Raw genomic sequence first — 20,467 nt, forward strand, 5'->3', positions numbered from 1 at the left:
GAGCCTCTTTGATTTAAAAAGCCTGTTAGAAACCAGAGACCCAGCCAGCTTCTTGCTCACCCCTGCTCTGCCCACTCCTGAGCTGGCTGTATGACCACGGGGGAGGGCCCTGGGTCTGCAGCTCCAACAGGCAAGAGGACAATTTACTGATTAAATGAGGTGATGCAAGTTAGGCTCCAGTGGGGAATTCTTCTGGGTTACCAATTTTTCTGTAGCAGCAAGCTGAGCCTTGGAGCTTCAGCATTAGAAAGCTACAGAAAATCTCAGATGCAGCCACCTCAACGCAGCAAGTCCACCTAGGACAAGATAACACTCCTCTGCATCTCGAGATACAATATAATGATTTGTACAGTGTGATGATTTAACAAGGCTTTTTAAAGAGGACAGTAATCAAGGGTGTGGTCAGTAGAGTGGCAGCTTAGAGTGAATTGAGAACAGATTTAGAGGGAAAAGATGTAACTGAAAATGAGATTTTTTGTGGCGGGGAGGAGCAAACTAGCAGGGGTGAGACTGGTGGCTTTAATCGGATGGCACTGGGTCCTAGCAGCCCACTCTGCCCTCCCCTGATTACCCCAGGCTCTGTGTGCACGGACTGCTGGTGAGTATGTGAAAAACGACCAGGCTCTTTCTGACCAAAAGACTTTATCCTTTCATTCCACAAAAATTTCTTGAGCATCACCATATGCCAGGCACTATGGCAAGGTCGGGGGTAAAATGTTAAACAAAAAAAGTTTTTAAAGGAAATCAAAACCCCATGGTTACTGGTCTTAGCGAACAACATATCCATATGCTTCTAAAAGAAATGCATTTTACCTTCTAGAAGGCCAGGAGACTAGGTAGTAGCAGTCTGACCGAGGTGGGGCTCTCATTTTGTAACATTATTTTAGTTATTCCTTGAATTGGGGGTGGTTATTTTATTTGGCAGGCAGCAACTCAGGGAACATACTGCTGATGGTAGCAAGTGTTCAAAGCAACTTTCAGGAAAGGCTGGATAAAAAGACCCTGAGCTGCAGGCTGCAGGGAAGGAACATAGATTCCGTAAGCTAGTAGCCCATTAGCCACCTGGGCTGGGTAGCCACTGGAGCCTGACTACTGTACCCGCACTGTACCACCCATCTCCCTACTGGCTCCATTATTACCTCTACACAGTAGAGCTCAGATTTTGCTGTCATTACCTCTGTTTTCAGCTCAGGAGTGAGGAAAAGACATGCACCTTCCCACTTCAATCCATTCTAAAGCCAAAAAGTTTAGTAAGGCCTGGACCCCCTTTCTGCTTAAAGTGGATGTTTTGCTAAAGAAATTGAGAAGTGGTGGCATAGAAAAGAAAGCAGGAGTTAAGCATCTTTCGACTGCCACTGTGTAAAATCCATAACCAGCCACAGGTGCAGAGGAAGAACAGGCAGGGGTTGGTGGTGGTGGGGGTGGTTATACTATGTAAATGGTGCTGGGAAGAACCCTCTCCCTAAAACAGTCTCTTCCTCCTAGGTGCTCTAGTAACTCACATCCACCATTAGAGAATATTTGCTTTGGTTGCCACATTCTTTTAATAGGGCAACACATGAATTTAATTCTTGGTGGTGGTAGGATTCTCTCAGGAAAGACACAGGAGGGGAAAGTGAAGGGTGCAGATGACATCATTGCTCCCTCTAGAGTCTGCCTGGATGCCACAAAACCTAAGTCCTACAAAAGATCTGGCTGAGGTTATGGTTTGACAGTCATGGGTTAAGCACAGTTCATTCAAATCAAGAGTAGGGACAGGAACATCTTGAAATATGGCAGCAGTGTTGATGGACCAAAACCATGATGGTGTATGTGTTAAACTGTTTTTCTTCACCATCATTTTCCTTGGGTTATGACTGAGGCATCAGTAATTACATGGACAAATGAGAGGGGGAGTTGGTTAGATCATTGGAGTTTGGAAAATTTGGGTTATACAAAGTTAAATAATTGTTTTCTGTGAGAATTGGATATTCTAATGTGCACAGTTAAGAGTGGTGTAGAATATCACATTTCCCATATTCGATCTCAGGACCCTTTTGCCAAGGAGTCTCTCGTGGGGCTAATGTACAGTGGAATACATTTGGAGACTTGCTGCTCTATTAAGAAGGCAGCCAGGCAACATAATCTGATAATTTACAGTTGGACCTTGACCAACAAAGGGGTTAGGGCCACCGTCCTCCCCCACAACCATGCAGTCAAAAATCTACATGTAACTTTTTACTCCCGCCAAATTTAAATACTAATTGCCTACTGTTGACCAGAAGCCTTACCAATAACATCATTGATTAGCACATATTTTGTATGTTATATATGTTGTATATACTGTATCCTTACCATAAAGTCAGCTAGAGAAAAGAAAATGGTAAGGAAATCATAAGGAAGAGAAAATTTACAGAATTAATTGGGGAAAATCCCCATATAAGTGGACCTGTGCAGTTGAAACCTGTGTTCAACTGTGTATGTCCTGTGACCTAGTTAAACAATCTTAAGCCACCAAGGCCACTGATCTTTAAACTGGGCCAGCCTTACCCCTAGCAGTCTTCCAGAGCTTTCCAAGGAATACACAGACTCTAGGGGATCAATTTTCAGATCTTCACCTTCCTACTGTAAATATTCTTAAGAATCATCTGCCTGAGAAAGTGCTCTTTTCTCTCTCAAAAAAGAAAATACATCTTGCCGCATCTTCAGTCTTCCTGTAGAGCATGACTCACGGTGTGAAATTCAAAATATGGGTGTTTAGACAGTGAAGGCTTCTAAACAGCAGGGTGCAAATCCTTTTGCAAGTCTGGTGGTTCCCAATTCTTTGCTTTCAACAAACTTGAAGAAACACCCAAGATTTCTGAATATTTTAGCATGTAATTCTGAAAGCATTGGAGGAATTCAGTTACCCTGCTATTCCAAACTCCTTCTGTTCCCATCTACTTATCTCTGTGAACCAGGATTATCAACACTTTCATACAGAAAATTTAAAAGAATAGAATTGCTGTTGTGCCGTGGCCATTCTAACAAAGAATATTAATCTGCAGATAGAGGAAATAATTGGCTTGGGGGAAGCCTTCCTCATCTCACTGAGTGATACGTGGACAATTAACTTTTACTATGGTTGATAATTTATTAAAATTTGTACTTTGTTTATCGATCAAGTTCAATCCAGAAGAAAAACTTTAAATACATAGAATTTTATAAGATAACATTTTGTTACAGATCTACAATTAAGCAATAAAAAGGCCAAAAGTAATTAAGCTAAAATATGGAGGGGGAAGTAAATTAACAATACTAATTCAAGGAGTAAAAGGCAAAGTGTGGCACTTCCTACTCTGAAAAACTGCTTTCTTCACACAGTTTCCGAAAGGGCGACAGCATTTATCAAAAGAGCGCTGGGTGTAGAGCCTCTTGGCTTAGTTTAAAATGGAATGTGGCGGTTTTATTTAAAGATGCAATATCGACAATATGCCAGCACATTTATCCTTTGCAGCTATTTATGATGAAAATTTTTAGGCAAAAATTTAAAAATTCACGTAGGAGGTGTCTGAGCATCAAGTTGTAATTGTCTCATCGAGGGTCGCTAAATGATGAGTTGTACTTGGAAGCAAGAATGGCTGAAAGGGGCCATAATACTTTTAACTCTTAAAAGGAATGTAACTTAAACTTTCGACTTGTGTGACATTTAACTTTTTGGAGGCAACCCTAGAAGTCATATTCTAGCCAATAAAAAGTTAATAATTAGATTAAGAAATATGCAGAATTAAAAAATTGGCACTGAAAAAAATACTCAATGATTTGTCTCAGGTTTTTAATTTTCAAAATATTTTTATCTTGAAGAGCCAGATTGCTGTCTCTCAGAAATTTCCACACTTTATTTTTCATTAGGCTTTAAAAAGCTGCATTTGTAAACTTGTTTCATTATTAAAGCTTAATTTATTTTTTATATAAATAGTGTGTGCTTTTGTGTACATAGAGAATAATGTGTATGAGTCACATGAATGTTGGCTATCGTTAATGTGATAATTAAATGGCTGTATCACATTTTTAAAAATAAAAATTTGATCTCAATGAATGCAACAATCTCTCCAGAACTACTTTTTTAAAAGCTATTCATTCGTTGCTCCCACATAAAACAATAAAGAACTACTTCAGCCATGAGGTAGGTACAGTTATAATTCTTTTTTAAAATGTGTTTTTCTAACCTGTCAGTTCCAGCAAGAGGTGTAAGATCATCATCTGACCATAACCAGCCTGTAAGGCCTGCTGCTCCCTCCAGCTGAGTTTGGGGTTCTCCTCCTAACCTCTGAGAGAATCTTGCTCAGTTTTTAGGTCTGTGGCATAGGCTTGCAGGGTCAACAGACCACTGTTCTGAAGAAGCTGTCTCCGTGATTGTTTGAGCTGGGGGGTATTCGTGGTTGCCAGGCTGTCCTCATCCCTTCCCCCATCTCCCCACCCACCCTGGTCCTAAACTCTGAACTCCTCAGCAGGCATGCCCAGTACCTGAGTGTGGTGGGCAGTTCCTAATCAGCCCACTGACAGGTTAAGCTAAACAGGCTCCCTGTTGCCTGCAGGAATATCCACGAAAAGAACTTTATTCTGAGTGGATATTCATTGATGCTTGAAAAAGGGCGAAATTTGGGTCTTCTGCTTTGCTTTTCTTGTTAAATACCAAAAGAAAAAAGGAGTGAAGGTGCTGTGCTAGGAGAGTCTCCAAGGTAAGGGGTATGTTTAAGGGTCGGGAGCTGCAGATTTGGGAATCACTGCTAATTGTCACCAAGACCAATACACTTTTTTAGTTATTAAAAAAAATGTGTTTTTCTATCCTGTTACACTTTTCTGTAGGTTACAAGTCTATCTTTCAGCAAAAACTCATGTAATGTAGAAACCCAAGTTCACAAATTTACTACATGACCACTGTTTAATTCATCACTGAATTAAACACTGTAAGAATGTTTGGTGCTAGAGGAGCAACGAGCTAAGTGATGGGCCACGCTAGAACTGTCAGTCATTGTGTTTTCTTGCCAACAATCCCCAGTGCACAGGAAGTTGTGTTGTCCATTCTAAATGAAAGCTTTGCTAGATAGAGCCATCTTGGATGTAGGTCCTTGCCTTTCATGACTTGGAATACTTCTTTCCAGCCCCCTCTAGCCTGTAAGGTCTCTTTTGAGAAATCAGCTGACAGTTTCATGGGAACTCCTTTGTAGGTGTCTCCTTTTCTCTTGCTGCTTCTAAGATTCTCTCCTTCTGTTTCATCTTGGGGAATGTAATTATGATTTGCCTTGGTGTGTTCCTCCTTGGGTCCAGCTTCTGTGGGACTCTCTGAGCTTCCTGGACTTCCTGGAAGTCTATTTCCTTTGCCAGACTGGGGAAGTTCTCCTTCATTATTTGTTCAGATAAGTTTTCAATTTCTTGCTCTTCCTCTTCTTCTGGTACTCCTATAATGCGGATGTTGGAACGTTTAAAGATGCCCTGGAGGTTCCTAGGCCTCTCATTTTTTTGAATTCTTGTTTCTTCATTCTTTTCTGGTTGGATGTTTCTTTCTTCCTTCTGGTCCACACCATTGATTTGAGTTCCAATTTTCTTCCCATCACTATTGGTTCCCTGCATATTTTCCTTTGTCTCTCTTAGCATAGCCTTCATTTTTTTCATCTAATTTGCAACCAAATTCAATCAATTCTGTGAGCATCCTGATTACCAGTGTTTTGAACTGTGCATCTGATAGGTTGGCTATCTGTTCGCTGCTTAGTTGTATTTTTTCTGGAGCTTTGATCTGTTCTTTCATTTGGGCCATTTTTGTTTGTGTTGGTGCTCCTGTTACATAAAGGGGCGGAGCCTTAGGTATTCACCAGGGCGGGGTAATGCTGGTTGCTGCACTGTGACGCTGTACATGGGGGAGGGTCCAAGAGGGAGCAATGGCGCTTGCTCTACTCTCAGCTGGTTTTCAGTCACTCCCTCTGCTACCCACAATCAAACTGGGCCCTTGGTGCTGCTTCCTGGGTGGGTGGGTTTGTGTACATTCTAGGACTCAGTGGGTCTCTCCAATGAACTCTCCTGTGAGTCTGGGAGTTTCTCCCACTGCTGCCTCAACCCCCACAGATGTTTTCAGTCAGTGGTTTGAGGCTTTATTTCCCCACACAGGAATTCTGGGTTGCTTGGTCTGTCACCTGGTCCACCAGCTGCTGCCTCTCCTGCCAGCTGCAGCTTTGCCCACCCAGCTCCACAATCCACCACCTCGCTGGGTCCGCCACCTCGCTGGGTCCGCCAGCCACCGCCTTGCTGAGAGTCCTCTCCACCTGTTTCCGCCCCTGTCTCCGCCCCTCATACCGGTCTAGATGAATGTTTCTTCTTTATCTCCTTGGTTGTTGGACTTCCATACAGTTTGATTTTCTGTCAGTCCTGGTTTCTCTTTGTTTTTAAATTGTTGTTGTCGTTCTTTTGGTTGTATGAGGAGGCACAGTGTGTCTACCTATGCCTCCATCTTGGCTGGAAGTCCCTGGCCCAGAAATTTAAAAACAGCCCACAATAAAGCCCACATTAGAAGATGAACAGCAAATGGTAAAAAGCAAAGAAGGAATTAGAACTGCTAAAAGACCATGTTTGAATGGATAAAATCGTAACTCATAAAGATATAGAAGAAACACATGTCAAAAGATATGTTTAACTCATTAATTAACAAAGGAACCAATAAAATGTTACAACTGATTCAAAGGTGAAGTCAAAGAACAATAGTATTTAGGCTATCAACTGTCAAAATTACATGATTCTATACTTTTCATTATTTGAGTAATTCAGTTGATTCTTGTCCGTAGAAATACAAATTGTGTCCAGTGGAGATCAGTTGACCATTGCTCCCTGACACTGACCAGTACTGCCAGTTTTGTATCTACTAGGCAAATATATTTCAGCATCACTGATGGACAGGAAACCAGATGCCTAACTTACACCACACACAAAAGTCAAGTGCAGGGGATTTTAGATCAAAATGTAAAAGAGCCCTGGCTAGTGTGGCTCACTGGTTGGAGGCACATACAAAAGGCAACCAATTGAAGTTTCTCTCTCACACTGAGGTTTCTCTCTCTCCCTTACCCTCTCTCTAAAAAAAGAAAAGAAAAAAAGTCAATAAGCATACTCTCAGGTGAGGGTAAAAAATGTAAAAGATAAAATAATAACATTCCTAGAAGATATTCACAACCTTGGAGTGGGGAAAACTTGCTTAAACAAAGGAAGACGCTAAATTAGCTGCTGCTGAAGTTCACACTGGTGTTTATCAAAAGATATACTTAGAAGAGTGAAAAGGCAAGCAAGCCAAAGAGTGGAAGAAGATATTGGCAATAATATATCTGACAAAGAACCTCAATCAAATATGATTGTATCCCTCCAAGTCAATAAAAACAATCCATTAGAAAAAAATATAGGCATATTTCATGAGTAAACACCTCAGTATATCCCAATGGCTGTAAACTAATGAAAATATGCTCATTCATTCGAAAGAGGAAATGTAAATTAAAACTACAAGATACCACTACACGTTTATTAGAGTGGTAAAAAGTAAGAAGCCTAACAATACTACCAACTATTGACAAGAGTATAAAGCAACTGGCATGCTGGTTGTGTAAACTGGTACAAAACTACATTGTAAAGATGTCTGGCACTCTCTACTGAAGTTAACTGTATGCACCCCTACGACCCAGCGACTCCACTTGTAATTGTATCCCTACTAGGAATGCATAATGCACACAACACAAGACATGTACGAGAGTGCCCACAGAGAGTTATTCACAATAGGCAAAGATGGAGAGTCCCACTGTCCTGCAGAATTGGTTGGTAAATTGTGTGTTTTTACAATGGGGCATATATAGCAATGGCAATCAACTGAGTTATACCAACTTGTAACAACATGGACAGATCTCGTGAGCATAAGTTTGAGTGAAAGAAGCTGGACACACAAATGTACCAAAGGAGAAAATGGAACAATATACATTATCGGAAGGGCATAGGGAAACACAGGATATTTGCAAGATGGACCAGTACAAGGAAGTGAAATGGTATGGAACCCGGCACATACAGAGATCATGGATACACTTAAACAAATTGTTGGAGAAAAGTAAGATACAGAACAATGTGTACACAGTGATGCCTCTTAAACACATTTTAGAAAACTACATGCAAAACAATATTTCTTGTGACAGACAGATAGGCAGAAGTATAGAAATGGGCTGAAAGGAACACTTGGTAAAGACTGAGTCAGTGGAGGTTAGTAAAGGCAATGTGACTGAGGTAGGGAAAGGTAGTTTGAGCTCTGTTCTATGTCTTATTTTTTAAAAATATTTATTGGAAGTGTCACTGTGCTTGGCACAAATGTAAAAGCAGGCTTGTTCTACCAAAAATGGATTTAGGCACATTCAAGCTTTCTGTTTCCTAGGTGAAACCTAAAGAGAAGAATAAAAAATAATGAAAAATAAACAAGGGAGAGGCAAAGGTAGGAGGCAGGGAATCAGAGAGACTGAGAGATTTAGACTAAAATAAGTAGTACACGGTGTGAGTGCCTAGCAATTCTGGGTAGTGAGAAAACGCTGTTACGTTTTTATCTTTACTTTCCTATTTTTTCCAATTTTGTTTTCAAAAAAAAAAGGAAGGAAAAATAAAGCTATAAAAAGATGTACCAGGTAAATTCTAATAAATATAAAGCCAGTGTAGCACTGTTAATATCAGACAAAATACAATGCAAGGTAGGTGCCACTAAGAAAGGCAATGTTTTATGTCAATAACAAGGACACTGCACCAATAAACTGTAACAGACACCAATGTTTATGCTCCTTGCAGCAAAGTTTTTAAAATCAGATTGGGGAAGAAAATCAGCAAGTTCACAATTACAGTTAGAGATCAAGAGTCGTCTCTCAGAAAACCATAGTTTAAGGAGGAGTAAAAAAAAGATAAATGGGGCCACCTTAAAACGGAGTGGGAGCTGCCATCCCAGAGGAATTACTTTGCTCATCTTATGCCTCAAACCTTTGGAATGTTAACACAGGGCAAAATAACCTTTAGACTGGGCCTCATGCTACATTGTGTCTCACAGAACTGTTTGCAAAGGTAACAAGGAAGCAGATATAGTGGCTACTGGACTGATGGGTGCCCCACTGAAAATTAAAAACATTGTTTAGAATGAATAGCATTATGTCATCTTACAGAAATGCCTTCCTTCTATTGACGTGGCTGTTCCCGTTCCATTTCTCATAACCCCCCCTTGTCTTTGTCTCCTGATAGGAACACTCTTTGAGTTTCTGCCTGAGTCAGTGCTTCCCAAATAACTACTCTTTTTAAAAAAAATACAAATAAATGCTTGTTACCTCTCACTGTGGCCTTTTACTTTTAGGTTAATGTATCGTAAGGACATAGAGACTCTAATATGTCACAAGTTTGATCAAATGTACACATAGGTCCCACTGACACACCCTGATCATCGGTCGGGGCACAGCACACTGACAGATACTGACTACCCACCAAGCCACAGGGCCGGGGCTGCGGGAAGGACTATTTTAATTGCTCTCACACAAGTCTAAATTCATGGCCACATGGAAGCCACAGACAAAAAGATATCCCCGTGAAGCACTTACACCTGAAAACTTTAAAACCTATTTCTAATATATTTTTTAGGTTAAAGAGATAGAACAAAACTTTTGCTCAGAAAAAATAAGAGCTTTAAGTGCAGTTATTATAAAAACAATAAAAGGTTAAAATAAATGATCTGAACTTTTAACTCAGAAGCAAGGAAAAAACCCTCAAAACTAAAAAAAAAGAAAATTTGTATTATAAAAGAAATTCATGAAGCAGAGAATTAAAATCTAATATAATTTACAAAATGGTTCTTTTTTTTTAAAGGCTAATGAAATAAAGAAAAAAAAAAAGCACAAAGGAGCCATATCAGGAGTTTAAAAAAATGAGTTTTGTAACTATGGAAGAGATTTGAAAAGAAAGGAAAAGACTAGCTTAGACAAACAGGCATTATATTAAAACGAAAAATGACTAAATATCCAAGAATCACTGGAAATCTGACTAATCCAATTACAATGAAAGAAGCCAAAGTAGAAATAGCAGCCAAAGACCTGCCCCTTAGGTGGCACCAACTCCAGGTGACTTTATGGGCAACTTCTACAGAACAATGAAGAAAAAGAGAACAGTGTGTGTGTGTGCATGTGCGCTAAAACACGTGATGCATGTGTTTTTAAATTTTAAATTTTTGTTTTGTAAATGCTTTTTCACTTTAACTAAGGATACTTAGTATCCTTAGTAGATGATATACTTAGTATCCTTAGTAGATGATGTAATTGAGCTGACAGTTTGGCCTGGTCACTGGGCAAATGAGACACTTCTGAGACCTCACAAAACAGTGTGGTGTGGGGACTAGACCCGGTTGTGTCCTCTCTTCACCGACCAGTCACCGCAAACAGTGGAGGACATTCCAAGAGCTCTTCGCTGCTGCTCCACGCGCCGCAGGCGGGGAGATGAAGTTCCAGGGCATCTGCAGTCACCCGGCACCCTGGCAGCTGCACGCGGGGTCGGGGGGCAGCACAGAACTTCCGGACCTGGACAGCAGCACGCAGCGTGGTGCTATAGTGCCGCACAGCCCGGGCCATCGCCGTCTCCCGTTCACGTTTTCTTAACTCAGGAGGAAAATAGACACATTTAAGAAACCGGTACCCACCCTCTTAAATTTTTAAGTATCTCGTACAGTACTGTTAACTATAAGCGCAATGTTGTACAGACTAGAAATTTCTTGTCTTGCAAGACTGACACTTGATAGCCATTGAAGGGCTCCCCGTTTCCTGCCCCGGTCAGCCCTTAGCAGCCACCGCACTGCTTTCCGCTCCCCTGAGTGTGAGTGCCTTCAATCCCTCCTTCAGCACTTGTCCTGTGTGGGTGGCTTATTTCTCGGACCATAACGTCCTCAAGGTTCCTTCACACTGTGGCACGTTGGGATTTTCTTTTTATGGTCGAATAATATTCTATTGTATATACACACACCATAGTTTCTTCATCCATTCCCCTGTGTATGGGAACTTAGATGGACTCCACACCTTCGCTCTTGTGAAAAATGCTTTAGTAAACATGGGGGTGCGGATATCTGAGATTCTGATTTTGATTCTTTTGGATAAATGCCCAGAAGTGGGATTGCTGGGTCATATGGCAGTCGTTTTTAGTTTTCTGTAGAATATTCTCATTGTGGCCACATCATTTTATTGGGTTGGCCAAAAAGTTCATGTAGTTTTTTCTGTATAATGGCTCTAATAGTGCTTAGTTATCTTTAACTCCACTGGACACAATTTTGTTAGACTGTATTGTGTGACAGCTGTCTTATCAGTGTGCTTTATCAAAATCGGTGAATTTTTGTGCAGTCATTTTAATATCGAAGATGGAAGAAAATATGCAACATTTTCAGCATATTATGCTTTATTATTTCAAGAAAGGTAAAAATACAACTGAAACACCACACGCAAAGATTTGTGCAGTGTATGGAGAAGGTGCAAGAGCTCAAGACAGAAGACCCAGCTCAAGGTCTCCTCTGGGAAGCAGCCCACGCCATTTCCTTCTCTCTCTTTTTCTCTCACTTCCTCCCCCACAGGCAGGCATCTCCTAAACTCTAAGGGACCCCACAAGACTTGCAACCAGAGGAACAATGGGCAGTGGCAGCTCATCCCAGGCTGATCCCCTGAACCTGTCCCCAAGACCCCTCTGCTCTGACTTCCCAGTGAGCTGAGGCAGCCCAGCCTAGGCTCTCCTGTTGCTTCCTCCATGCTGAGCCCTTCCGTGTTTCACTGTCCCCAGCTTTAATAAACGTGCCCTCACAGCCACCTGGACTCATATTATGAAATCTCTCCTGCACGAAGTCAAGAGCCTGCACACTGCCGCTGGCCCTGGACAGCCCTGCTCAGGGCCAGGCCCTCTCCCCGGTAACAGTTTTCCTCAGCAGTTTGGCAAACATTTCAATGTGAGAAAGTTCTGGCCGTGGTGTGAGGGAACTGGGAACTCTGGTGGAAGAGCATTTGTACAGCCGCTTCAGAAAGCAAATAAACCTGGTGGCCAACCCAACCCCAGTCTGTAACCCCATCTCCCTCACTCCCTTTCAGAGTTGGTCTCGGGGTGGCTCCAGGGCTCAGTTCTGGCCAAGGAGGGTAAGAAGAAATCACTGGGTGGGCTTTCAGGAAAGCTCTTTAGAAGGAACAGAAGCAGCTGGCATTCCCTTTGACCTTGCTTGTCTTCTCTTTTCTTCTTGCCTGGAATGATGCCTAGAAGTGCAGCCACCTTCCCAGGACCATGGGGTGAGGATTATTAAAGTGAAAGAGTGTGGAAAGATGGGGCCTGGTCCCTGATATCACTGCCCCAGACCTGCTGACTTGTGGACCTCTTGTTACCTGAGAACAAAAGAACCCCCTGTTTCTTTAAGCTATGCTCAGGTAATTTTTTAAATGAGTAGCTACATGCATGCTTGATACAGTAGAACCTATGAAAGTTCCAACTCCACTTCTGGGTATCTACCATTAAGACTCATTTGGAGAAGGGTAGAAGAGCTTTTGTGGCTGTGCTGTTTGATAAAGTGGCAAGCTAGAAAAAGTGAGTAAACACCACTAAGGAAGCAGCTAAATCAATGGTGGTATATTCCCACTACAGAATACTGTGCAGCTGGTAGAAAAGAGTTGGGTATATATTTATCTTATTTGATGATCATAAAGAAAACACATTCTGTGCCATTGTATCAAAAAGTATCACCCTTCCATGGATCCTATGTTTTGCAAAGGCAAGATGTAGGCTGGGAACCGTCAAGGTCAGGGGCTGAGGCTTCTCCCTTGAGCCAGGCCTAGCATGTGTGCCCAGGTTGGGGAGCAGAAAGAGCAGAAAGGCAGTCCAGGAGTGAGATTTCCCAACTCGCAGACTTCTCCCTTGGAGGTAGATGAGTCATCTGGTGAGTTTGGGAATTTGGCAGGTGGGAGAAGGAGGGGTACCATCACTAGAGGCAGGCAGACAACTGGAGTTAGGGAAGTTCTGAGGTGCACAGAGAACAAGAGTGCTCCCCACACCCGGGGGGGCTACAGGCTTCTAGAGCAGCCTGGGGTGGGGGCCAGGCCAGCAGTTCTACCTGCTCTGAACACCTCTGTTCCTAAGGACTGGCCCCGCCAGGGCACGTGTTATTGTTTTGCAAGGCTCAGGCAGAATGACTAGAACAATAAGCACAGTATCAAAACAATGCTTTATTTGAAGCTCTTATTGACTCTGCAGTTAACACAGTGATGGCCAATTATAAGGAGAACTTCCTGTACTCAGGCTTTTTAGGTTTTGAAAAATGAAAAGTAAAACATTTATGATGTATTTTACAAATACTTTTGAACATGTTTCTATATTTACTGAAATAGCAAGTTCCATTTGAATTCATTGAAATGGTTTCCTTGTTGCTTGAATGCTACAGTATTTGGTGAAAGAGTTTATTTTTACTGCATTCACAAGGTTGATACTGGAATCCTTTCAAGTGTACCATTCACTGTGCTGCATAATTCGTACCAATATTTACGGAAATATTTATTTTTCCACATGCACAGTGGCTACTGGCTGAGGAGTTTATTCAAATGTATTACGATCGTTTCAAACGTGGCTTTAACAATCTTCAGTGACATTTGCTTTATTTTGCATACGCTGTAGAGGAGTTCCTTCAAATATACTTTATATCGTGACGTGATTCAGTTACCAGCATTCAGTGAACTAGGTGCTGGTGTTTGCCCTCACACTTTCGCACAATCATCTCCTTTTCCACCAGTCCATGCGTTTTGCTGCATAAAAGGATCACTGACGAACTCCTATACATAAAATTGTCTTTAGCTAGGTAATTTTGCACTAATATTTCAGTGCTCAGAATTTAGGATTTCCTACCAGATTCTACTATACATGTACAAAATGGCATTTCCCCCTCAAAACCACTTCATAACAACTTCTGACACGTATATTAGGAAAAATGCTTAATTCTTTTTGTAATTGTAATAGTACACATATATGGTGACTGTACAACTTATGGAAGTGGGATACATTTAAGAGTGATAGGGGACACTTAAAAATTAGGATGGGACTACAAGCATAAAATTGGAACAGTCCTGGGCAAACCAGGACATATAATCACCACATTTATATACCTGCATACCTACGTCAGCAGATAAGGAATACTCACATACTAATAGCTACCCATATACTAATGTCAGTGGGTCACATGGTGTATAACTTAGTGAGACACACAAGGAGCAGAAGGAAATGTGGGGTAGGAGACGACAGTGTGGGAAAAATGGGCGCTCCAGCCCTATTTTCTACACAAGTGTGCACACAAACAGAATCTGGGGCATGGTGGTAAAACGGTTCTTTGGCCTTATTTGCAGTGTTGTAACTTGTTACAACAAAAATATGTTAGTGTATTACTTGTATAGCTACTTTTACAACTAAAGAAAAGTATTTTGAGTGGATGGAATGAAGAGCTTGACTGATATTTGAGTTGGCTTTTCAGCCCAGTGTGATTTAAAACCAGCGCATACCATGGTGAGTATTTAAACACATCAAAATTTAAAGTAGGGTGGCAAAGATTACCATTTTGTCCTCTATCATAGAGTAGTCTACTCTGCAACTTCAAAAAAATCCTCCCATTTTCAGCTTAGAGCTCAAATCGAGGTATTTAAAACCACAGTAAACAAACAAGCACCTGTTACAGAGCAGTGAATCAATGAAACATTTTCATTACTACCACCACTATGTGAACAACCAGTCCTCATTCAAACTCCGGTCCTACTGTGCCACTTACTTACTGACATTCCACTTGAATGCTTTCAACTCAACTAGCATTTCTTCCTGCACACACCAGCTTCCCCTTCAAATCCTTCAGCCTCTCCCAGAAGAACCACCATTAATTAAGAATATATTGGATTGGCCAAGTAGTTTTAGGGTTTTTTTGGACAATGGCTCTACTAGTGCTTAGTTATCTTTAACTTCACTTAAAACAATTTTGTTACATTGTATTGTGACAGCTGTTATATTAGCATGCATTTAAAGAAAAACATCAAAATTGGTGAATTTTTGTGCAGCCATTTTAGTATTGAAGATGGAAGAAAATATGCAACATTTTCAGTGTGTTATACTTTTATTATTTCAAGAAAGGTAAAAACAACTGACAAACAGAAAGAAAAAATCATTTATGCAGCATATGGAGAAGGTGCTATGACTGATCGAATGTGTCAAAAGTGGTTTGCAAAGTTTCTTGGTACTATTGACATTTCGGTCAAATAATTCTTTGCTGTGGGGCTGTCTTATGCATTGGAAGATGTTTAGCAGCACCCCTGGTCTCACCCCACTAGAAGCTAACAGTGGTAGATAGCCGACACTCAAAATATCCAAATCAATAAAATCATTGGTAAAAATACAAAGTGTGTCTTTTATTTTATAGAAAAAATGTAAGGGGCTTTTTGGCCAACCTGACATGTGCATTAGTTCTTTGCAGGTTCCAAAATGGCCTCCATGCCATTCGTCCACACAAGCACCCTGTGGGAGGGGCAGGGACTGCATTACCCCCCTTCTACAGATGAGGGCAGATGTGCCTGAAGTTGGTTGCAAGTAAGATATGGATTCTGCTGGAGGCAGCACAAGCAAGAGCATCTATCGCTTGAGCTTTCAGGAGCCATGATCACCCACCGCCAAAGAAATCTTTTCCTCGTGGGCCAAAGGTCTAAGGTGTCTCCAGCTCTTAGAGAAACTTCTGCAGTGCTTTGGAAAAGTCTACCTTTGTGTGGGAGAGTTCAGACACCTAAGGGATCTCTACAAGTTGGACTTTGCATTTTTATTACTTTGGCAGATTTTTTATTAGGCCCTTGCTCCGTGCCCAGAGTGATGCAAGAGACTGCAGGGGAGGCAAGTATCAATCAGCTGAATAATACGTGAGCTCTGCTCTCGACAAACTGCTTTAGTACCCCAACTCGGGGAGAGCAGCTTCAGACATGTGTAATATGACCAGTGTCAGTGTACAATCAGGTACAAAAGCAAATCCACTGTTCTGGGAAGATGTCCTAACATGCATACTCCTTACTTTAAATAAGTTGAATTTTAGTAGATTAACACACACACATTCACATGGTAAAATGATGTTTTGCTTTTTGATGTAACTTATGACTCTGCAGCAAAAGTTACTATGTACAGTTACGTGTTTTTTGCAGCAAATAAAATAGTTTATTTTAATTGCAAATGCAGTTTGGGTCATGTTTGGCCTTGAATAGCATCACACTAAAAAGATTAAGCCACCTCAGACACGGTAGTCAACGGTTTGGTGTCTGGATTCAGTCGACCTGGCGCAAATCCAAGCTTTGTCACTTCCTAGCCACGTGACTTGGGTGATCTTGAGCAAGATGCTCCACCGGCCCAAACCGCCGTCTTCTCATGTGTACACTGGAAAGACCTATATCCACTTCTTAAAGTCATTGAGAGAACTAAATGAGCTTAAGAAACAGCCTTACATGTAGTATGCAAACACTCAACAAGTAGTAGCAAGTAACTCTTAAGATGAGCGTCCTTGACCAATTTAGTCAACAAGGGTGACGAATTAATATCAATCACTACCCCAGGGTAGAACAGACCCAGAAGCAAAATCTCAGTGACAATTACTTGCCCGCAGCTCAGTGGGGGTGTTATAATTGCTGCAGCAACACAGCAAATCATTCCTTTTTAAAGTTGGAAAGCATTTCAGTCCCATATTTGACAAATAGCTCTCAGGGATGGTGAGAAGCACAAGATGACTCATCTGCAAAACAAAATCTAAAAATACAGGGGCAGCAGTCTCACTTCCTCCCTTAGCAACATTTTGTGGCAGCAAGACCTGCAAATGAAGGGGAGCATGGGGGCTGTGCGGGCGCAGCAGCAGGTTTGGCCTCTGTGACTGGGTGGTGCCCATGTGGCCTTTGTCTGGAGAGGATTCCAGATGACCAACCAGCAACCTCTTCCCAAAAAGGTTCAGCTGAGTGAAACAGACTTCAAAGTGAGGGCACGAAATGAGTTAATATTAAGATGGAAACCGTATGAAGCATATGGGCAAGCTTTGGAGGGCAAGTATACAGATCTGAACTCTAGTGTTGGAACTGACTTAAGGGAGTCAGAAATAAAAATGAAAGCAACAACAGCAAGAGTCTGCCTGCAGGGAAAACATCCTTGTAACGACACTAGCAACTGGGGAGCAAGCTATGCCAGAGTGCACTCCTCAAACCCAGTACCTCCGAAAGTCCAGTGCTGCTCCGCTGATATCACCAGGGGTAGACCCAGCGGTCAACATGTTTTCCTCAAAATGAACGGTGAGCTGGAACAGACCAACTGGACCAAGCCCAAAGTGAACTGAGTGCCTGGAGTTCCATACCAGACAGGCAGACAAATCAGACTCTCCCGTCAAGAATTCCCTGATAGTCCCACTACGGGAAGCTAAGCTGGGACAGCTAAGCACGCATTTCCACACCAAGACACAGTGTTTTAGAGAAAAATAAAGCCACATTCTTCTATATCCAGCTTGTAGTGGTAAAGTAAAACTTACCAGATGAACTCTGTGTTTCAGCTTTTTTCTCTTCCGCTTCCCCTTGCTTCAGAGGACTGATGGCATTGGACTATGTAGAAGTGGCTGCCTCTGACCAATTCCCCTTCTAGAACAATGGAGGCACTTGAGAAACGTTTGTGTCTTTAAACAGTTTGGAGAAATAAGAACCGAGAGACTTAAAACCATGACTTGAACATGGAAAGTTCCAGTAAAATGCACGAATGGAGTATGCAACGCTTCACTTCGAGCACAGCGACTTAGAGACATTCCACACCAGTTTTGCCAACAGGACTGTGGGTTTTGTGATTAAACTTCTGGGTCAGAGCTCCAATGAGGTAAATTTTGCCTTTAAAGAGCTTATTTGCTAAGAAAACTTAATAGTTATGAGAGAATCGAATAATAGATATCAGTACAAGCAGTTTATATATTTAGCCGTTAAGTTTGGGGCTCTATATGATTTGAAGGAGCCTTAAAAAAATGTGGTTTCAATCGACCTTTGAGTGGTTGTTAACCCTGTAGGTAATCTTACTGAGGACTGTACACACATGAAGGTGTGATATCAAATTTTAGGTTTAAAGTGTGTAAAGCATTATAAACATTCAACTCAAAGCTGCATTGTATAAGGACATTGGTTATGATGAGACTCACTGCATTATTTTTTTTAGTTGTAAACTTTATTAAATCCCCATTCGACAAGCACATGTTGAAAGAGCATAGTTGTTGGTGTTAATGGGGGAATGTGTGCCTTCACTGTATTTGGGCCTTTTGTAATGCATTCTTGATATTAATGTGCCTTGAAAAACATTAAAAATATATATTGGTATGGAAGTATTTCACTTTTAGATCTGTAATAGATGCCCCTGGAGGACTGGGGAAAAAGATATGTAGAATATTTGCCAGGATTAAAATTCCTACATATTAGTAATGCAGAGTATTTCTTTTTTTGTTTAATCCTGCCTGAGGATATGTTTTCATTGCTTTTAGAGAGAGAGGAAGGCAGAGAGGGTTTAGAGAGAAAAAACATCAATGGGAGAGAGAAACATGGATTGGATGCCTTTTATACATGCCTTAAATGGGGGCAACCCCACAACCTAGGCATGTGCCCTGACCGGACTTGAACCCGCGACCTTTCAGTCTGCAGGATGACGCCTAACCAACTGAGCCACACTGTCCAGGGTGTAATGTGGAATTTTTAAATTACTACGCCTCAACCAGCTCTGTTAAACATTGCAAATTACTGCAGATTAACCCCTTGTTGGCAGAAAGACACTTTCCCAGTTCCCTTTGCTATGGACCATTTCTTTGTGGAGAGCTAGATTTTGCCTCAGTCATAATTGCTTCAGTTCAATGACAAAAGTATCTTTCCCTGTACATGACCTAGCATACAGAAGGGTAACATCATATGAAGTCGTCCAACTTAGAGATGCTGTGGTCTGGTCGATTCCATTTCAGGTAAGATTTTTAATTGTGAATGGCTATCTGGAGTTAAAAGATCAGGTAACCAGGCCCAGCTGGACGCATCCCGACAGGAGCCCTTTGGCTAAAGGAAGCAGGTTCCAGGCAGGCTGGAGAAATCAGCACTGAGATACGGCTCTGCTTGTCAGTCAACAAACAGCAACTGGGCCTGCAAAAAGGAGGAGGAGGAGAGTCCTTTTGTGGGCCCCATCTCCCCATTCATTCAGTAAAGGTGTGCCAAGCACCTGCTGTGGCAAAGCCCTGGGAAGCAGGGAGCGATGGAGAATCTGGGAGCCTCTCACTTAACAGGCTGCAAAGGGAGCTCGTATTTGGTATCTGGCAGCATTTCACCTCCTTGTTGGAAGATTAGATACACCTGGAATAAGGATTCCCAACCCATACAGGCCTTCTCAATCAGAACCACCAGGGGAAGAGTTGGGAGTCTGCTCATATATTTTGTATTGTGGTAAAGTAGACATAACATCAAGAGTTCTGAAATTGCTGGTTCTGGTCACCACCCCCACCCCCGTACCAGTTCACTGGTTGTTTTTGCTAAAGGACTGACCCCCTAGAGCTTCCCACTCAGCTATTCTGCATGATATCACTCCTCTGGAGTCTACTTTCTTTTTAAAATAAAACTGGTGTACAGAGACACAAGATGGCGGCAACATAGGTGGGAGCGGAGTCCACTTCCCCTCAACGCCAGGGAAATACCTAGCTGATCTGAGGAGCAGAGCGAACAGCCAACAGTATTCCAGCATATACGAAGATCAGAGACCAAAGATAGAGGACACTGAAAGATCTGACGGTAAGAAGAGTGCTCAAGGACAATAAGGTCCCCGGGACCCGGGAACGCGCGGTACAAGGGCGGCAGAAGCGCCAGCCCTGGCGCAGGGGCTGCGGCAGGAGTCTTGGGAGAGAGCCAGGCTGCGCTGTGAGCAGCCAGGTGCTTGATTAGACCAGGGGGGCTTGAAAAGGAGGAATTTCTCAAAAAGAAAAAGAAAATAGAGACACTCAGGGGCTAATTAGAGAACTCTCGGTAGTAACCGAGGCCCCTGGCGCCCCTCCCCCCTCCGCCCCTGGACTGCTACGCTCACCTGAGGTCCGGTCGCGCGCGCGAGCAGATTAGCAAACGGGACCCACACTTGAAACCCCGGAGGGGCGCCCACACCTGAAACCTCCGAGATAATTTGGAGCAGAGACTAGCTGCTCCACCCACAGGCCCAAAACCTCGGAACCGAGTGCCGCGTGATTCAGTCCCAGGGCGGCCCCGCCCGCCCGAGAGACTCAAGCCCAGGGCGGCTGGATCGGGCCCCCAAGCACAGAGCCTGTGGCTCAGCGGGCTGCGCGCGCTCACCAAGCACAGGGCCGGCTGGGTGCCTGTTTTCCAAATACAAAGCTGCTGGCGAGTGTCCTAACCCCAAGGCGGCTGAATCCGCC

At 42.4% G+C, this 20,467-nt stretch overlaps 1 long non-coding RNA gene and 1 pseudogene across 1 annotated transcript in view; one reads left to right on the forward strand and one right to left on the reverse strand.

The window, feature by feature from the left end:
* Nucleotides 1-17,687, reverse strand: part of LOC123479304 (uncharacterized) — a 57,704-nt gene extending 40,017 nt beyond the window's left edge. Inside the window, exon 1 of the long non-coding RNA XR_006654881.3 lies at nt 17,573-17,687. This is a non-coding gene — a long non-coding RNA (uncharacterized lncRNA). The remainder of the gene's footprint in view (nt 1-17,572) is intronic.
* On the forward strand, nt 16,973-17,687 carry LOC128779803 (pre-mRNA-splicing regulator WTAP-like; annotated as a pseudogene).
* Nucleotides 17,688-20,467: the final 2,780 nt, after the last annotated feature.

This window comes from Desmodus rotundus, chromosome 12, assembly GCF_022682495.2.
Source record: "Desmodus rotundus isolate HL8 chromosome 12, HLdesRot8A.1, whole genome shotgun sequence".
In the NCBI taxonomy this organism is placed as follows: Eukaryota; Metazoa; Chordata; class Mammalia; order Chiroptera; family Phyllostomidae; genus Desmodus; species Desmodus rotundus.